Consider the following 19395-nt stretch of genomic DNA (forward strand, 5'->3'; position numbering starts at 1 on the left):
CCGGCCAAGATCGAACGCAACGAGGGTCGACGCACGCTGGGCAAATTGATGGCCAACAGTTTCTGGGGCAAATTCGGTCAACGCACCAACAAGACCCAGGTGACCACTTGCAAGGACCCCGAGAGCTTCTTCGACATCTTCCTGGATGGCGAACGCGACATCCTTCGCATCCTGCCGGCCGGCGAACAGATGATCGACGTGTACCACTCGTTCAAAGAAGACGTGGGCGAACTGGGCACCAACACCAACATCTTCTGTGGCCGCCTTCACCACGGCCCACGCCCGCGTCAAACTGTATCACGACGGGCTGCTCCCCCTGCACACCCGCGTCCTGTACATGGACACGGATTCCGTGGTGTACCTGGCCACCCAAGGCGAGACCCACCTGCCGCGAGGACGTTTCCTGGGTCAATTCAAGGACGATTTGAAAGGCGACGTCATCGACGAATTCGTGGCCGGCGGACCCAAAAATTACGCCTACCGCACCCGTTCGGGACAAGAATGCTGCAAAGTGCGCGGCTTCACCCTGGACGCCCGGGGACAAGCCGTCCTGAACTTCGAGAGTGTTCGAAACCTGGTGCAAAAAGACATCGACGAGCCTCTCGATCGTCCCAGAACGCTGTCCGTCGACAACCCCCATCACATCGTACGGAACGTCACCGACAAGACGCTCCATTCCGTGCCGCAACTCAAGACCTACTGCATGGTCCAAGACAAAAGAGTACTGGATGCCAGTACCGGCATGACGTACCCCTACGGCTATCGACCCAGTCAGGACATCGTGGACGACATGGTCATGTCGGTCCTGTTCTCGGACATAGACTCTTCCTTAGAAGACTGGGAGGACGACTTGCCTCTCATTCAAGAACCGTGCCCATTTTGAAAAACATGGTAGGGACGCCCCACACCCGTAGGGTCGGGCACACGTTCCCGCTTGTAAACTTAGGGTTATCAGAATAAACCTCAGTTGAGACATGTGCAAAAAACGTGCGTTTATTTTTTTTTCCTTTTTTTTGAATTCCCTAGGGAATCATCACGTGACCGCCCGGGGGGACCTCGACCCGGCCCCACCCTAGCCCTAGGGGTCAGGGCCAAGGGGAACACCGTTTACCCCCCAAAACACAAGTGTCTCTAGTGCGCATGCGCCCTCGTGAATTCTCTCTTAGGGTTACCACATGGATGAGCCATCAGGTTCGTCTTCAAATATAAGAGCCCTTAGGGTTAGAGTAACAAGGTTATAGGGTTACAGGGCCACACCCCAAGGTGACACAGGGTCACTTTTACAACACGTCATCACCCCTATGACGTCATCGACCACACCCCTCATGACGTCATCTAGGCCATGATTGGCTAATACTGCACGCACCCGTGCAAACCTTTGATTGACAGGTCACATGACCTTCTGCTGCACGCTGATTGGTCTATTTGTACCACGTGACCTAAATCCGGCTTTCTGATTGGTCTGTACCGTAGTGACCCCCCTTACTACTTAAATTTATCAGGATACCCACTCCATTTTACTAATGCCATCTTTTTCTTATTATCTCGTCTGATAACTTTTTCTGTTCTAAAAGTCTGCTGTTTTGCTTTCTGTAATTCTTGTTCGTAGAAAGAGCCCTTAATTGATTCTCCCATTGTATCAACAATGCTATATTTAACTGGTTTTGTTGGCAGAACTTTATCAATCACAAATATCTCCTCTGTCCAGTTTGGTGTGTAACCTTTATCAAATACCTTCCTTTTGTACTTAGAAATTCTAACACGATTACCAATTGCAAACGTTGATTTTCCGGGTTTCAAGTATATCGAATCACCATACAAATTAAACCAAACTTTACTTTCATTTTTCTTTTTACTCGCTTCAACAGGAGACATTTTTATACTAGAATGTGTATTATTATTGTAATCATCAACTAGTTTATCTATCTTATTCCAGTAAACAGTGTTGTTATTCACAGTTAACATCTTCCACATTCTGTTTTTCATTGTTTTATTCCATCTCTCAACAACACTAGATTTCTCTTCATTTTCAGTGTGATACAGTTTCATTCCCTCTCTTTTCAGAAAATCTTTGAAATGTTTACTGATAAACTCAGAACCTTTATCTGTCCATAGCATCCTTGGTTTACGTTTACTCTTGAATATGTCATCAAATGCTTTACTAACAGTTTCAGTTTTCTTATCTTTCAGTCCCCTAATCCATCCATACTTGCTAAAAACATCAATAACCATTAGAAGATATTTAATCCCTATATTCCACTTACTAAAATTTTGCATTTCAACTAAATCAGCAGCCCAGATTTCATCAATCCCGTTTGACACCACTGATCTCTTTTGAAAGTTTCTTGTGATTGGTTTGTGAAGTTCGTCGGCTAATTGTTGAGACCAATCACTACTCAACGCCGACGCGCGTTTTTTTTGAAGGCCAAGTCCAAGTTTTTGTTTTGTATTAATCATTGTTCTGCCCAGAGCATGACCCCATTGTCTTTCCTTCCAAGGAATTGCATCTAACGCTTTTACCATTTTTTTTATCAGCTTTATTTTTACATTGCACTTGTTCACTTTTGGGTTTGTTTGCACAGACGGAGTAATCAACATCATGTTACATACTAACAGCATCTGTTCGGCCAGTAAGTTGTTCATATATTTCCAGAATCTCTCCAGTTTGAGGATCGTATTTCAATTGAGACTCAAGTGGATTTCCCGGTCCCGTATATTTATGCCCAGGCAGTACAAAGCCTTGACGTGGAGCTACTTTTAGTATTTGTTTTTGAATATCAAATCCACTTCCAAAACTTAGTAATGGATTATTTTCCCAAAAGTGTTCGTCAATGATAATTCCATACTTATTTCTTATAACATCTGGCCAAGTATCTGGATTAGATGAGATAATGTTGTGCATATCTGCCAATGCTTCTGGGTTTTTTTCAAAGAATTTTGTTTTATATTGTCTAAATTTCTTACCATCCTAATTAAATGCAAAGAATAATTCAGGATTACTACCTTTGCGTATTATTCCCTTTGCTTTCTCTTCCGCTGCTGTTGGGCGTCTCCAGAATTTACTAGATGTAATTCCATGTTCACTTCCAAAAGCGGACTTCATAATATCCCCAGATTTATATCTATCGTAAACTGGTTTCAGTGATGGAATTAGTTCTTGTGTTGTTTTCATCGCGATATCTGGCGCTTTTTTCACAACAGTCATTGGATCAATACCCTTTCCGTCCAGATCCTTTCTATTAGTTTTATACTTTTTCTTTGGTCTTACTTTGGTTGATAGGTGGTTCATTGCTGTTCCAACAGAATCTTGAATAAATGGAGTTAGTTTATTAATTCCATAATTTACAGCTTTCTTTTGTAGTTTTTTATTTCTCATTAATTCACTTGCTCCATACCGGCCCATTTCAACTGCTTTGCGTCCCATCCAAGGCAGAGCATGTTCAACAAATGCATCTGCCGCTATTCCAACAACCGTATCAAAGACATCACCGCCCGCCTTCTCGGACGGGCTATTTAGTTTTTTGACTTCTTTTTAGTTTTTCTTTTACCACTTCCAGTTTGAGGAACTGATCCCATTTTTACATATCTACCTTTTTTATTTCCGCAAACTGCACATTTACAAAAGAATTGAGTCCTTCTTCTTTTATCTTTCTGGTAACCGCTTGGCTCTGTGCAAGGAGTTACTCTTTTATCTACAATACAATATGATTCTTTCATTTAGTATAATGATTAGATAAAATGAGAACGAAAGCTATTTTTCTAAAAAGTGAACTTCAAAAGATATATAATTTTCTAAACGTGAGTTATGAATATGCTGACTATGCTAGATTGGAAAATGATACTCGATTTATAAAAAAATTTGAGTTGCTTATGGAAATAAGTGATAAATCAAGTACACTTAATAAAGCTGTAAAAGGAAATTATATATTTACATAATAAATGGATAGTAGAAAACTTTTAAAAAATAAGATACTTAAGATTGAAGAATCAATAGATGAAGCTTAGGAGTTAGTTGATATTTGATATGTGAAAGAAGTATATGATGAAGTTAATTTAAAGTTGAATGATATAATGAAAATGGTATCTGAGATAAGATATTTACTCAGTGGAAAAGTTATATAGACAAATAAATAGAAGCCAAGTTTTTTTTCTGAGATAGAGAAAAATATGGATGTTAAAACACTAAAAGATTTCGAGAAAGAAGTAAGGACAAAAATAAATAATGAGTTTGAGTCTCTTAGAAAGAAAAATGATGACCTTTCTAGAGTGCTAATGGCTGGTGAATGTGAAATGTGGGGAAAAATCAGAAATGAGGACTATTCTTGGTTGAAAATAAAAAGTGATAAAAAAAAGAAACTTTTTAGACTTATTGACATTTACTCGAAATTTGATGACATAGTTGATAGTGTTAAAGATTTAAATACAAAAGTTGAGCGGGTTAAACAGCTAAAGGATACACCATTGGATTCAGACTAAACATAAATTTTATATTTAGTCTTAAGAGAAGTATGCCTTTATAAAATCACTGTTGTCATTATCAAAATGTGGGTTATGTATTACATCTAGAATACTAGTACCACGTTGTCGCTCTAACAGAAAATACAAACACCAATAACCACAGAGAACAGTATTGCGATTTTGCATTTCATCTATCGAATACACTATGCGTTTTCCAGAAGTGTTAAAATACTTCTTTGCTTCATTTGGCATAATTAAACCAAATGGATCGAAGTACTCAACGCGTAGTTACTAAAACAAGGAATGACCTACAATGACCTACAATGATCTACAGTGACCTACAATGACCTACAATGATCTAAAATGACCTACAATGACCTACAATGGTCTACAATGATCTACAATGACCTACAATGAGCTACTATGACCGAACGTGTAATCCCTGTAATGAGCTAAAATGAAGATTTTAGAAAAAGACAAAAAAAAAAGATCAGGGGACATGTGTGCGTAAACGTAACGCGTTTAGTCTACTGCATGACAGCCCATTTAACGATGACAGCATCTCTAATTATTACGCTTGGAGATAAATTTACAGTGTAATAATATATGTATGATGATACTGTGACTTTTGTCCTAACCATCCCTTGCAACCTTTCGCATTAGTTTTATTTTGTCTTGTCTTTTTTTCAAACAAATTGAACAAACACAGTCACCCCAACAGTCGATCCAGGGGGATCTTCAAGGGACGTAAGGGTAGAGATGAACAAAGGAGGCCTTCAAATTCTGACCCTGTTCAAAAGAAAACTTGTTCATTTTTTTAAAGTACCCTGGCCTGTATAAGACATCATACGACCCTTTAAATGGCTTTCGGTCCAACAGGATGCTCTCTTTGTAACGCTAAATAGTAAAATCCATATCCTGCTCAGCGGCCCATACCCATCTAGGCCAAGTAAGGGAGTGCCTGCATGACTCCCGTCAATACAGGGTATAATAGTGCTATACCGGTAAAAACGCGATTGCAATAATCTATTTTCAACGTTCTCAAGTTACCTGAGATCAGGCACAATTTTTGTTTTGCCTTTTCAAAATGTGCTTGGCAATTTAATACTATAAGCCTAGTGTCACGTCCAAGCGTGACACACGACAAACATCATTGTCTGTCATTTTGTAGCACATTGTAGGGCTTATTTTAACTCATTTTAGCTCGTAGTAGCTCATCGTAGATCATCACGAGGAGCCGCGAGCGGTGATATTTTTGCACGGCATCTGGCGGCACATCAAAGAATTTGGAATTGAAGGGCAAATTCATAGAATATCTTCGCCAGTTAAGCTAGAGAAAAGGTGTTAAAAAACCTCAGGATCCAAAACAACACGTCAATCAAAATATCACTTGGACCTTTTCGCTAATGAAGAGCTATCACGCGGTTAAGCTTGAATTAGACATATATTGAAACAGGAACTCGTGTCAATAAAGTATCAGAAGTGAGTGGGAATCCGCGCTTCTGGTTAAAAAACTGGTTCACAGGGATATGCATCTCTTCTAGTTAAGAGAAAGGAATCAGAACTGCTTTTCATGCAGGAACAGGTTTTCTTCGGGCTAACTACAAAACTTCAGATTATTTCACTCCTTGACATTGTCAAAGCGCATTTTGTAAAGATAACTTTTTCCACTTTATCAGCTTTATTTATATTCTATTCCATTAATGTTTAACCTCCCTCAAAAAGCCAAATAATATAAACGCTGTTGTTAAAAAAAGCGTTTTACCTGTTTTCGTGAATTTGCTACCTAAAGGTCACTATGCTCAAAGGACAGGGCAAAATTTCCAGGAGCGAGGCATTAATTTTATTTCCCACGAGGTTACAAAGAGAAACTGCAATGATTATTATTAATGTAACCATCAGGTATACTCTACCCTCGAGTTTACGGACAGCAAATGCAGTGATTATTACTAATGTAACCATCAGGTATGTTCTACCCACGAAGTTACAAAGAGAAAATGCAATGATTATTATTAACGTAACCTTCAGGTATGTTCTACCCACGAAGTTACAGAGAGTAAATGCAGTGATTATTATTAAATGTAACCGTCAGGTATATTCTACCCACGAGATTACAAAGAGAAAATGCAATGATTATTATTAACGTAAGCTTCAGGTATGTTCTACCCACGAAGTTACAGAGAGCAAATGCAGTGATTATTATTAAATGTAACCGTCAGGTATATTCTACCCACGAGGTTACAAAGAGAAAATGCAATGATTATTATTAACGTAACCTTCAGGTATGTTCTACCCACGAAGTTACAGAGAGCAAATGCAGTGATTATTATTAAATGTAACCGTCAGGTATATTCTACCCACGAGGTTACAAAGAGAAAATGCAATGATTATTATTAACGTAACCTTCAGGTATGTCCTACCCACGAGGTTACAGAGAGCAAATGCAGTGATTATTATTAAATGTAACCGTCAGGAATATTCTACCCACGAGGTTACGGAGAGCAAATGCAGTGATATTATTACTGTAGCCATCAGGTATGTTCTACCCACGAGGTTACAAAGAGAAAGTGCAATGATTATTATTAACATAACATTCAGGTATGTTCTACCCACGAGGTTACAGAGGGCAAATGCAGTGATTTTTATTTTACATCAGGTATGTTCTACCCACGAGGTTACAAGGAGAAAATGCAATGATTATTATTAACGTAACCTTCAGGTATGTTCTACCCACGAGGTTAAAGAGAGCAAATGCAGTAATTATTATTAATGTAACCATCAGGAATGTTCTACCCACGAGGTTAGAAAGAGCAAATGCAGTAATTATTATTAATGTAACCATCAGGTATGTTCTACCCACGAGGTTACAGAGAGCATGCAAATGCAGTAACAATTATTAGATTTTAGTGCAACCATCAGGTTGAGTTCCTCCATTAAAAGAGTTTTTTGCTAGGGTTAAACAAGTTTGGCTTTCATGAGTTTCAAGGTGCAAGAAATTATAATTAACAATTAATGGATGAGGCTGAGTATCTTATGAAGAATTATGGAGATCGAGGAGGGTGTTATCCGTCGAGGCCGTAGGCCGAGGCGGATAACACCCTCCGAGATCTCCATAATTCTTCATATGATACGAAAGCCGAATTCAATAATTGTTTTATTATTCAGTCAAAATAATTCCTAGTTTAAAAACATGGCTAAAACATGCTTACCTCCATCGATCCATCGATGTTAAGTCCATCTTCGATAGTCCACGTTTAGGTTTGTCCAGCTCCGCAAATATTCTCCAAATAGCAGATGTCGCCCTTCGAGTTGTCTTCTTGCTGTTCTTGCCATGTTTTGCGTTATTTTTTCGCCTAGTTCTTACTCTTGAAACGTGTGAAATGTCCGCCATTTTTCAAGTTCACAAACAAAACAACTCAACCTCGTCCCAAGGTCTTCTCGGTTAACGGTGCCTTAACCTGCACGAATGCTGCATTTTTGACGTCATTTCCTCGTTAAACACAAAATTCCTCCAAATTTGGTCATCAGAAAATGGTTATGGTGAATTATGCGTGTGCTTTTAGCCAATCAAAATCGGGGAAATATTTTGAATGAATAATAATTATAATTATAGCCCACAAACATTGTCCTCTAATTTTTCGCACGTAGCCGGAATAAGCCAAGAAATGAAGCATATGTAACGAAAAATCGTCCTCAGATGATCTCCATATTAAGTAAATTATACTAAACGTTGCGAAAGAAATTATTGTTTGTATCCGTCTTATCCATCGTAAAAGCGAGGGGTCGTCGCATGACATCCGGTATATTAAACAGAGATAACACTCACGGGTTTCACGAGTTGTATGCACTATTTTTCGCCGAGAAACAAATTTAAACTTCAATTCTTACCTTACAGTAGTCCGTTCGTTTACCTTACATTCGACAACAAATCTGTTAAAGGCGAACAAAGCGATTCCGGCACTCTTCTTTATGATGAGTAGCAAGCCGCAGGAAATGAAGCCGCTTGACTGAAGTAAAATCCACCGATATGCACGGCATTCTCACTACAAATATAAACAAACGTCGCGGGGAAAAAATGACGGGGAGGAAAAAAATGCCAGATCTTCGCCTCGGCAATGTATTCCAGCTACCATGCCGGCGTATCTCCAGAAGGTGGACTCGAAGTGGGACAAACCTTGTGATTTTTTTTTAGAAGCCCTTTGCGCGCAAACTAATTTATTCTGGCGCGAAATGAGGATTAACAATATGCGTATACTGAAATCTAATCCACGACAAGACGATTTTCGCACCGTAGCGCGACATATTAAATGCCTATTTTTACAAGTACGCGGAGAAAGTGTTCCACTAGTTTAACTTTTTTTAAGATGAATTTACTCCACAAAAGCAAAATGAAATGTTTTATCTATATGTTGTTTACGTGCCTGATTAGAAGGCAGAAGTAAATTCATCATACAGATCCCATCAAAATCAAAGTACACGAATGAAACGGAATAAGTCTGGGACGGTTTAGTTTCTACTCAGCAGCTTCTTTGCTTTTACAACAAAAATTTAATGTTGCAGTCTGTTTTCAACGTTGGCATATCAACGCGCACAGTCACTGAATGAAAACAACAGTCACGATCACGTTCTTCGAAACCGACCAGACGCGCGCGACCTACCACTGTTGTGGTAAGCAATTATCCTGAAGGTGTTAATGTTCACGTGACGGTCTTCGCACTGAAGGTGTAAATGGTAAACCGAACGGTCGCTTTGATCATCAAAAAGACCTGTCAACTTTGATGATTTAACTGATTAAATTACGGGACAGAAATTTTGCTGCTTGCGGCTCCTCGTGGTAGGTCATTGTAGGCCATTGTAGGTCATTGTAGGCTATCCCTTGTTTTAGTAACTACGACACACGTCCCCTGATGTTTTTTTTTTTTGTTCTTTTTCTAAAATCTTCATTTTAGTTCATTACAGGGATTACACGTTCGGTCATAGTAGCTCATTGTTGGTCATTGTAGATCATTGTAGATCATTGTAGGTCATTGTAGATCATTGTAGGTCATTGTAGGTCATTCCTTGTTTTAGTAACTACGGTACTCAACGACTGAATCTATATTTCTATAACAAACCCAGTGTGTTCCGGGACCTTGAATATCATCAAGATTGATTATTCCACATTCCTTTCTAATCTTGTTTGGCAGTCCATCTCGACTGTAAATACCCCTGAGATGTTTGATACCAAGTTTCTTTACCCAATCCATGAGGTCAAAGTTGGACAATGGTTTAATTACAAAATGTCTCCTAGTATGGGAATTGAGTTGAATGGGCTGTTTTTTCCCAACAGTAGCCCCTTGCCTTTGGGCTTTTCTTTAACTCCCATACCTAATGGTCCTCTATTTTCCATATCTTCCCATGTACCAAAAAAGGGTGGTAAGCGATAAGGATAACCCTCACCACGTGTGGATGGAGGAGGTGGTGGAACATAAACATTTCTCGTATAACTAGACGATCCCCTATCAACCTGCAGTCCAGAGCCAAACATTTTTGAAACCAGACTAATCGCCATTGGAATTCCAATTGAGGCAAGTGTTCCAAGAAATCCTCCTTCTAATTCTGTTTACGAGTTGGTTTGATAACCAGTCAACCTCCTGTTTTATAAACTTTGTTAATCTGGTCTCGATGTGATTTGGTGAACTCTTTTGCAAAAGGTGGAAGCATTAGAATGAATTTTTTTGGAATTGTAATTCCTTTTCCAGATAACTTTTTTATACCTATATCTCCTAGTGCTGAAGCTGCACCAGTTGCCAGTGCAGGAGCAACTTTTGAAATTCCTTTTATTGCATAAGGAAGAACACGTGCTCCAAGAGATGCAAGACTAGTGAATACGTTTCCACCATGTTTTACTGATCGTCTAATCTGTGTTCTACTTATTTTTATATCTGATCCTGTTCCATCTCTCAGTGATTTTTCTATTTTCGCAATCTGTCTGCGGGTCAGCATTAACTCATCACTGCCGTGGAGATGAGAATGTTTTAATCGAAGTGTTAGTGGTGATTTATTTCTGATTGCAGAAGCCAGTTTTGACTTTTGACCATCTGTAAGCGTTACACCATATTCAATATAAGTTGTCATTTTATTTTAATAATAAGATTAATTTAAATATAATTAATTTCAGGAAAATTAATTAAATCTGTTATTTTTTTCTTTTTAGGTTTAAGTCTATTTTTCTTATTTTCGTCTATTTTATTTTTAGTAAAAAGTTTAAGTTTAATTTTATTTATTTCATCTAGTTTGTTCTTATTTTCTTCTTTTAAAAGTTGAAGTTTTTTCCTATTTTCTTCTATACTAACATTATTATTTAATCTCATAACATTATTAAAAGTTTTTTTAAATTGTGTTTTACTAAATTTTAAATCAACTTTTTCCTTATTTGCCTTTGCCTTTTCAACTTTTTTAATTTGGGTTTTTGTAAGAAAAACTATAAAACGTTTTTTGTTTCTTAGATTACTGTAATCTTGAGGTATAATATAGCTTTGCCGAGTATTGGCTTTTCCAAATCTTTTTATTGGTGATGGGGATAAGTGTATTGTGTGTTGTATGTAACTCATTTTATTTTACTTTTAGATTAATTAAGCACGAAGCAATAGTTTTCCTCCTTGCTGTTCGATTTCTGCCTCTCGTTCGTGAAGTATAAGAGCGTAGATATTATACTCAGCGTTTGGATTAGCAGATAACTCATAATGAAACGCCAGTTTTGTAACTCCATCTTTTATATCTATTTTTTGTTTTGCCAAGTCAAAGTAAACAAATGGGAACAGAGACTCAAAATTTGATCTATTGAGAAGTGTTCCACCTTGGAAGTCGTTATTTGCGTAAACATAACCCATTACTTCTCTGATAACTCTTGCTGGATCTGTAGCTGGTTTAAAGTGAATATCAGGGTATTCATTTCCATTTCCAACCTCGAGATAACAGCGAGATATATTAGCATTGTTTGGCAGATTAAAAGTATTGTATAAAAATGGGTTTGCTGTTTGTGAATCAACATTGGCTGTGTTAATTCCAAAGACAAAGACATGGCGAGGTTTTGAGATAGCATTTGTAATTCTGAAATGACCTGTTTGCTGTTGAGAGTTATTCGATCTCTCAACTACTTCATTGAGGCACACCTATTTGTAAGGTTTAAGATAATTTTCCATGTATAGTTTTTGTCCTTCTGAGTTAAATGTTATCCTTGGAACAAATAGTTGAAATCTTGTTAGTATAACTCTACAATTGTTTCCTCCGGTTCGCCAGATAAGATTGTTGTCTGATTCTAGTTCTATATTTAGCTCAATTTTTGTATTTGGAAGAAGTTTGTCCTCTAATGATTCAAACAAAGAATATCTGTTAATAGGAATTTCACATCGTACTGTTGCTGAGTCGCCTAGTAATACTTTTCTTATTGCAAAACCTTTGTTATAATTAGCTTCAACATCATCTATCATTAATCCTGCTTCATCAGCGTTATTAGCTGCATTTCGTCTGTGAGTTACTTGCCTTTTTGTGTATTTATTTCTTTCAGCATTTCTTGATGTATCAAGATAATAACATTCATTTGTGGCAACACTATCAACATAAGATGGATTATACTCAAGCAAATTCTTAATATTTACAACATGATTAGCATAATTACAACTGTAAACATCTCGCCCATTTGCCAGGATAGATAACTTTTCTATGAGAGAACTACTTCCATTTACCATTCCCATTTGATCCCCATCTGCATCTAAATTAGCTCCAGCAGCCAGCTGATTAACTTTGAAATTTACTGAAAATCGCGCGTTATGCAAATCAAATGGAGTAGCCTCACCTGTGTTATCAGCAACAAATCTATGACCTGTTTTAGTTTGGTGAGCACCATTTCCAGGTGCGGCCAAAGCCTGTTCAAGGTGAAAAACAACATCTTCATATCTCTCAAGATATTTTGGATTTCGAAAAGACTTCATTTTTATTTTAATAGTTATATAATTTTTCCTCCTGATAAGATTGACAGTACTCTATTATTTATATCTTGCTGACTATTAGGCTTTGTTTTTGAAAGTATTTTTACTTTTTAATCACCAGCTTTTTTGGTTGGTTTGGGTGGAGGAGTAGGTAGTTTTTTTCTACTCTTTTTTCCACTTATTAAAGATTTAAATTTATCAGTTATTCCTTCTCCAGCGACAATGCCATCATCCCAGATATGTTGTTTTGAGAATTTTCCTGTAAAAGGATTGTATTTTTTTTTTTAAACTCTGATTGTCGCATTTTATTTATATTATTACATTATCAGTTGGTTTTACACTATTAAGAAGTAGTGTCATAAACCAATCAATACCATTCAAATCAATAGGTTTTCCAAGTGAATCAGTTATGTATACTCTCATTTCAGAAATAATATTAGTACTCACAGGGCAGTATAGTTGCCTCATTGGTTCGAAAGTAAATGGAAAAGATCGAGTGAGATTATCAGTTGGTATAACGGCAATTGTGTTCGTATTTACTCCATTTAGAACACTATCCTTTATAGCGGTTATGTTTATGTTTAATGAGTCAATCGATTTCGTAATATTTGGTAGTTTTGTTCCATACTCTGTTTTAGTCACAATTTTCTTTTCAAATCCGATGAGATCTCCAAAATCGGTTCCCCTTAGATCAAGTTGGTAGTCACCACTAAGTGATACCAGTACTCGATATGTGGAGAGAATAAAAGTCAAATTGATGGAATAAACCTTTTCTCCTTTGGAGCCTGTTGAGTGATGAGACTTTTGATCCATGTACTGATGGATGTAATCATTTATATCAGAGTAGGAATACATTCCATCTGTAAAAGTAATTGTGTGCCATGTTGTTCCATCATGGGTGTATTTGATTGTATTGTTACCATAACTTAACTTCTGCTGTTGTACCAAGAGTAAGTCATTGACAACCTGTCGAGTGCCAGAAAATGCCTAAATTCTGGGTCAAGTTTCAAAGGAGGATTAAATTTAACTATAAAATCATGAGGTTTGTTTGTTCCTACGGACTCTCGTTGAACAGAGGAAATATGAATAGCACTTTCATTCATTTATCTTATGTCTATATACTTTCTTAACAGTGAATTAAGATGATTACTAGTAATAACCCCAAGGTCTCTAAGTCGATGAGCTATTTGAATGTATTCAGGCGACACACCATTGTTTCCTGCGACAAGTGATCCACCGAGTAATTCAAGTCTTTTTAGTAATTCTTGGGGGCAGTAGTAAATACCCCTTCCTACTTTATAGTTAATTGATGTAAAATAACTTTTCATTGTATTTCTATATTTTTTTAGTGTTCCTTGTAATTCTTTTAACCTATTAGTTTCAGACACATAGTCTGGAGATGGGTTTTTATTATTTCTTCTACCTGTAATTCTACCATTTAGTTCCTTTATATCATTATTTAAATCTTTTAATTTTTGTTCCAATTCTTGAATATTAGTTTCATTAAAATTACCTGGTCTTGGATAATCTCCTTGTTTTAATAATTTAGTTTCATCCCCATCAAAGTTTTTTTCTAAATTAAGTATTTCTTCCTCACTTGTTGGTAGTCTTTCTGGAACCCAATCTTTTTCCCAGCCTTCATCATCTAATATTGGACTCTTAAACTCTTTTCCTGATACTTCTCCCATATCAGCTAACCTCTCTAATTGTTTAGCAGCATCATCAACATCTTTCCGTCTTTTTCAGCTTCTTTAGCAACTTTAATCTGATTTTGAAGTATTTCCTGATTTTGAGTAAAAATATTACGAGTTTTTCAAACTGGGAAATCAGAGGTTTAAAAGTCTCACTAAAACCTTCTCTCTGATTCTGTTTTTCCCCCGTTGTTTCCTTTCTTTGACGTCTTACCTCATTGGCAAGATCATCGGATTCAATCTTATTTTTAGCGAAGTTTTTAATTTCTTGAATATCCATTTTTTATTTAATTATTATATAAATGGAAATACCTAATTATGATAGCACTGATGATAGTGATAAAAAATACAAACAGCTGTATCCCTTTATACCATCAGATACATTTCGAGTGTTGATCTGTGGAAATAGTGGAAGTGGTAAGACTAATTTGCTGTATCACATGTTAATTAAGCCACTGTTATACTACGATGAGATTTATCTTTATGCGCGTAATCTAGAGCAGGATAAGTACAAAAGATTGGTACAAAAAATGAGAGAGTTATCCCATAAATTCGGCTATGAAATAATTCATGTGAGTAATGATGAAATAACCCCAGTGACAGAAATGGATTATGAAGACAACCAAAAACTTGTGATATTTGATGATTACGTTTGTGATAAAAACCAGAGACAAATCATTGATTATTTCATTCAAGGACGACATAAGAATTGCTCTGTAATCTACCTCAGTCAATCATTTTACAAAACTCCAAAGGATATTCGACTGAATCGTTCTCACTACTGCTTATACGAATTTCCATCATCGAGGGAATCCAATAGGATATCATCTGGGTTGGGAGTTGACAAAGAGACGTATAAAGCGGCAACTCGAAAACCGTTTACATTTCTGTATGTTGATAAACCAAAAAAAGTCATTGCAAAAAACTTTACTGATTATATACGCAATAATTAAAATGGGAATATTTAACGAACATTCTTATAATAATCCATTTGCTAGGGGATTACAAGGCGCTCCAGGAGTTGGATTTAGTCTTACCTCAGATGGAGATTATGATATGGTGGGAAAAAAACTAGCAAATGTTTGTGCACCTAAATTTAATAGTGATGCAGCAACTAAAAAGTATGTTGATGATAATAACAGTAGTTTTCCTACAGTATTATCCACAAATCTGGTAGCTGATTCCAACATTAGTATGAAAGACACCTACCGTATTCAAAACCTTAAATCACCAATTGATGCAGATGAGCCAGCCACAAAACAATATTCAGACAGTCATTTTCTTGACAAAGATGGTCCTCATGCGATGATTGGTGATCTCAATATGGGTAATCATAAGATAAAAAATGTTATAGCTCCAACAAGTGACTCTGACGCATCAACAAAAAATTACGTAGATACCAAAGTATCTCAATATCTAAGAAAAGATGGTTCTGTGCCGTTAACAGGAAATCTAAATATGAACAATAAAAAGATAACTAGTCTAGCAACACCAACAGCCAACACAGAAGCATCAACCAAAAAATATGTGGATGACACAGTTGCAGCTAACAAAGTTGATGGTAGTGTCTTTTTAAAGCTAGATGGGTCTCGAAAAATGACTGGAAATCTAGATATGAACAACAAACAAATATACAATCTACCATCTCCACAGTATATCAATCAACCAACAACATTAGCTTTCACAAATTTGAAGTATCTTGCCCGTGATGGGTCATCTACAATGACTAATAATCTAAACATGAACAACAAAAAGACAATTAACTTAAGAGTACCAACTCAGAACTGATGACGCAGATGCTGCAAACAAAAAGTATATAGATGATAAAATATCAATCAATGGTGGAGCCCTGGCTAATTATTTAAAAAAAGATGGAACAACTCCATTAACTGGTAACCTAAATCTTAACAGTAATAAAATAACAAATTTATCTACAGCAACGTCAGATACAGATGCTACAAACAAAGAATATGTAGACAAACTAAATCATGAAGCTAACATACAATCAAGTCATTATGATGACCAGTTTAGTTATCTTATGACAAGTTCAAATCAATGGACGGATGAAATCAATGGAGGAAATAGTTTTAATATAACAAGGATAGGTGATTTACCACCAAACAAAGGAAACTTTCATAACTATAACCACAAAGTTCTTTACACGACTATAATTAAGAATTCCGAAGGTGGATATAAGTATAAGATGGGAATTAATTTTTACAGACTAACCGCAAATGTTGATTATACCCTTTGCTTGGAATTACTGATTATCAGCTTTGGCATAAGTTTCAAATAACTGTGGATAAAGGAACTTCAATGCGATTAACAATTGGAAATGTTGGTGTGAGAAAACTCTCGCATAGATACACAACCTCATCAAATAAAGTAGAGTTTATGTACTATCATAGGATAATAGTAAATTTCAAAAAACTAAACTCTGGTAATAAATTCTTTCTTCACATTTTGGTTAATATACCACAGACAGGAACTGATCTGGCTATTTATCCGAGACAGTTTTCAGGAGTTTATATGATTGCTTATGGAATTATAGGAACAACGAGTAATATCGACCCAGATAAAACCTACGACTACCACACAGCATTTGACATCCACCCATCACAAGTGGTGTACAATGTTGACATCAACGCAAATAATAAAAAAATATTAAACATTGCTCTCGATAGGAACAGTAACAATAGTGCTGCAACAGTTGCAATGGTAAAGGATTTAATTCCTTTTACTACAAATATTTTGTACAGAAAATATTTTGAAGAAGTTTATGATTTTACTGCTGCAAATATTTACGGATTAAGTAGAGGCTCATCTGTGATTATTGTTAATTCTTTAGATTCTATTACTGGTGATATTACAAGAAATATTGGTATACCTAATAGAACCATAAGTGATGTAAAAAAAGATGGCTTAGATGTCAGTAGTTATAATATTAGTTTTAATCCTCCTAATAATTTTTCAAAATATACTTTATGTATTGTTTTTTATCATTAGAGAAATAAGAATTTTAGCATAATTAAAAAAGATTCAAATAGCAAAGTTACTTTATTACATTTATATTATCTTAAAATAAACAACACAGTAAATTTACTTGTTAATAATATAAGTAGAAATTTTACCATGCTAAGTAGTTTTAATGGAAAAAAAATTGTTTTATGGCTAACAGAAAATTTTGATAAAAATGTTACAAAAGTTAAAATAAGTAACTACAGCTCAACATTAACTTTACCAGTCGTTCGTTACTCCAACGAACAAGAGTTTGTGTTTACAACTCAAGGTGGAGTGTTAAGTAAAATGATGTATTCTCCAAACTTTTACGACTTTGACTCTGAACAATTTCACAAAGTAATGCTTCAAGAAAAGTTAAATGGATCTTATATAGTATAGATATAAATGAAGGATATCTTTGAATTCAATCACATAGATGGGTCTCTGTCAGAATCAGACGTCAAAACTCTCAAAGATTTTTATAGCCATTATCACAAGAAATACTGGGGTTTTAAGGGGTCGTACAAAAGATATAAACTTCTTGATGAAACACTTACGCTGTCTGGAGGAGGATTAGTTGTTATTGGCACGATAACAGGGGGAATAACACTAAATCCAATAATACTCGGTGTAATAAATGGCGCTGGGGTGGTTGTGAGTAGTATTGCAAAAATGAAGAATTACAAGAAAAAGATTGAATTGTCACAAATTGCATTTACAACGTATGAGAAAGTATTGGTTGAACTGCGTTCAGCTCCAAGGGGTGATGAGTTTAACAAACAAGAGTTTATTGATCGCATGAAACTAATAGATTGAATGATAATTGATCAGACTCCTATAGCAGATAGATTTGCTAAGAAATATAATAAAAAATTTATGTAAACTAGGTCTTTAATTTCTATATATGTAATATAGAAATTAGATGTTTTTTTCAATTCGATGGATAACTGTTTAGTGTTTTTTTTTTTACTAAGAATTGCTCTTTGGCAGTATTTACATGGAATACGAACACCAGCCATATATTTATGAATATTGTTGCTTATCTTATCATAATCATTACTAAGTATAAATGCATAATCATTATTAAGATACTTCTCTTTCATCTTCAGTTGAGCTTCTGATATATTATAATTATTAGTTGATGTTAAATTCAATACAAAGACCTTTATAATCTTTGTGATAATCAAGTATCATTAAATCAGGCTGCCCTCTCAAATATCTCTTTTTATATGAATCTAGTCTCTTGTCATATGTATCTTGATTCTCTCCCAGTCCGGCTACTAATATAGAATCTGGATAATATCTCTTTATGAGGTCCACAACTTTATAATGAAGGTCGGTTTCATTCCCAATCATTATCATCTTATTCCAGGGGCTGTCAAACAGCTTGTATAGACCATATTTACGAATAGATGGAAGAACTGTAGTAAATACCCACTGGCGGAACTTTTTAGCAAACTCTAACTTACAACTAAATACAAGTTCATAAAAGCCGGGCTCATTTATGATTGTATAATATTTCCCTCTAGTGTCATTTTGTTGACCCTGTGTTTCACGGGGTCGACGATTGGGATGTAAAAATTGGATCATTTGTTTTCTGTTGATACATGCCTCCTGATAGCATCATCTGTATTTTTATAACCGAGAATATTAGCAACACCTTTTCCTAGAAACCAAACATTTTGTTTATTATCAATATATGAATTCATTTCGATTCCTAAATCTTCATTAGTAAACTTTTTCTCCAACATATTTGCTGCTTATGTTATACTTTTATCTCTTTAAGCTCATTTATATCTATGAATATACAATTTGTTGAGACCCCGTTTCAGGGTAGCAACAAATTAAGCTCATTTCTATATATTCATAATATAGAAATGATCAAATCAATTGTAGCATATGTGAATTTTTACTTTCCCACATATAAAACACAGTTTTATCCAGATAACTTTATTAAAGCTTGTCTTGTTTACCAGTTTCTCTATGCGAAGTATTTCACACAAAAACTAGATATAAACCAAATTCTTTATAGACTATCAGACGCGAGGCACTCCCTCAAATCAAACTCAGCTATTCTCGCTAATCATTTAATATCTAGTCTCGCTTTCCATGCTTTCTGGAAACAGTATAGGATCGGTAGGGAGTGTGTTTATACCATCAACACACCGTTTAAAGAGTTTGAAATACTCGGATATTTATCAGGCATCGTTTTCTTCATCTTCAATAGAGGCGTTGTATAGTTTAATATTAAAATCTCCTTCTAGTTTGCATTTTAA

Source organism: Porites lutea, chromosome 7 (genome assembly GCF_958299795.1).
Source record: "Porites lutea chromosome 7, jaPorLute2.1, whole genome shotgun sequence".
In the NCBI taxonomy this organism is placed as follows: domain Eukaryota; kingdom Metazoa; phylum Cnidaria; class Anthozoa; order Scleractinia; family Poritidae; genus Porites; species Porites lutea.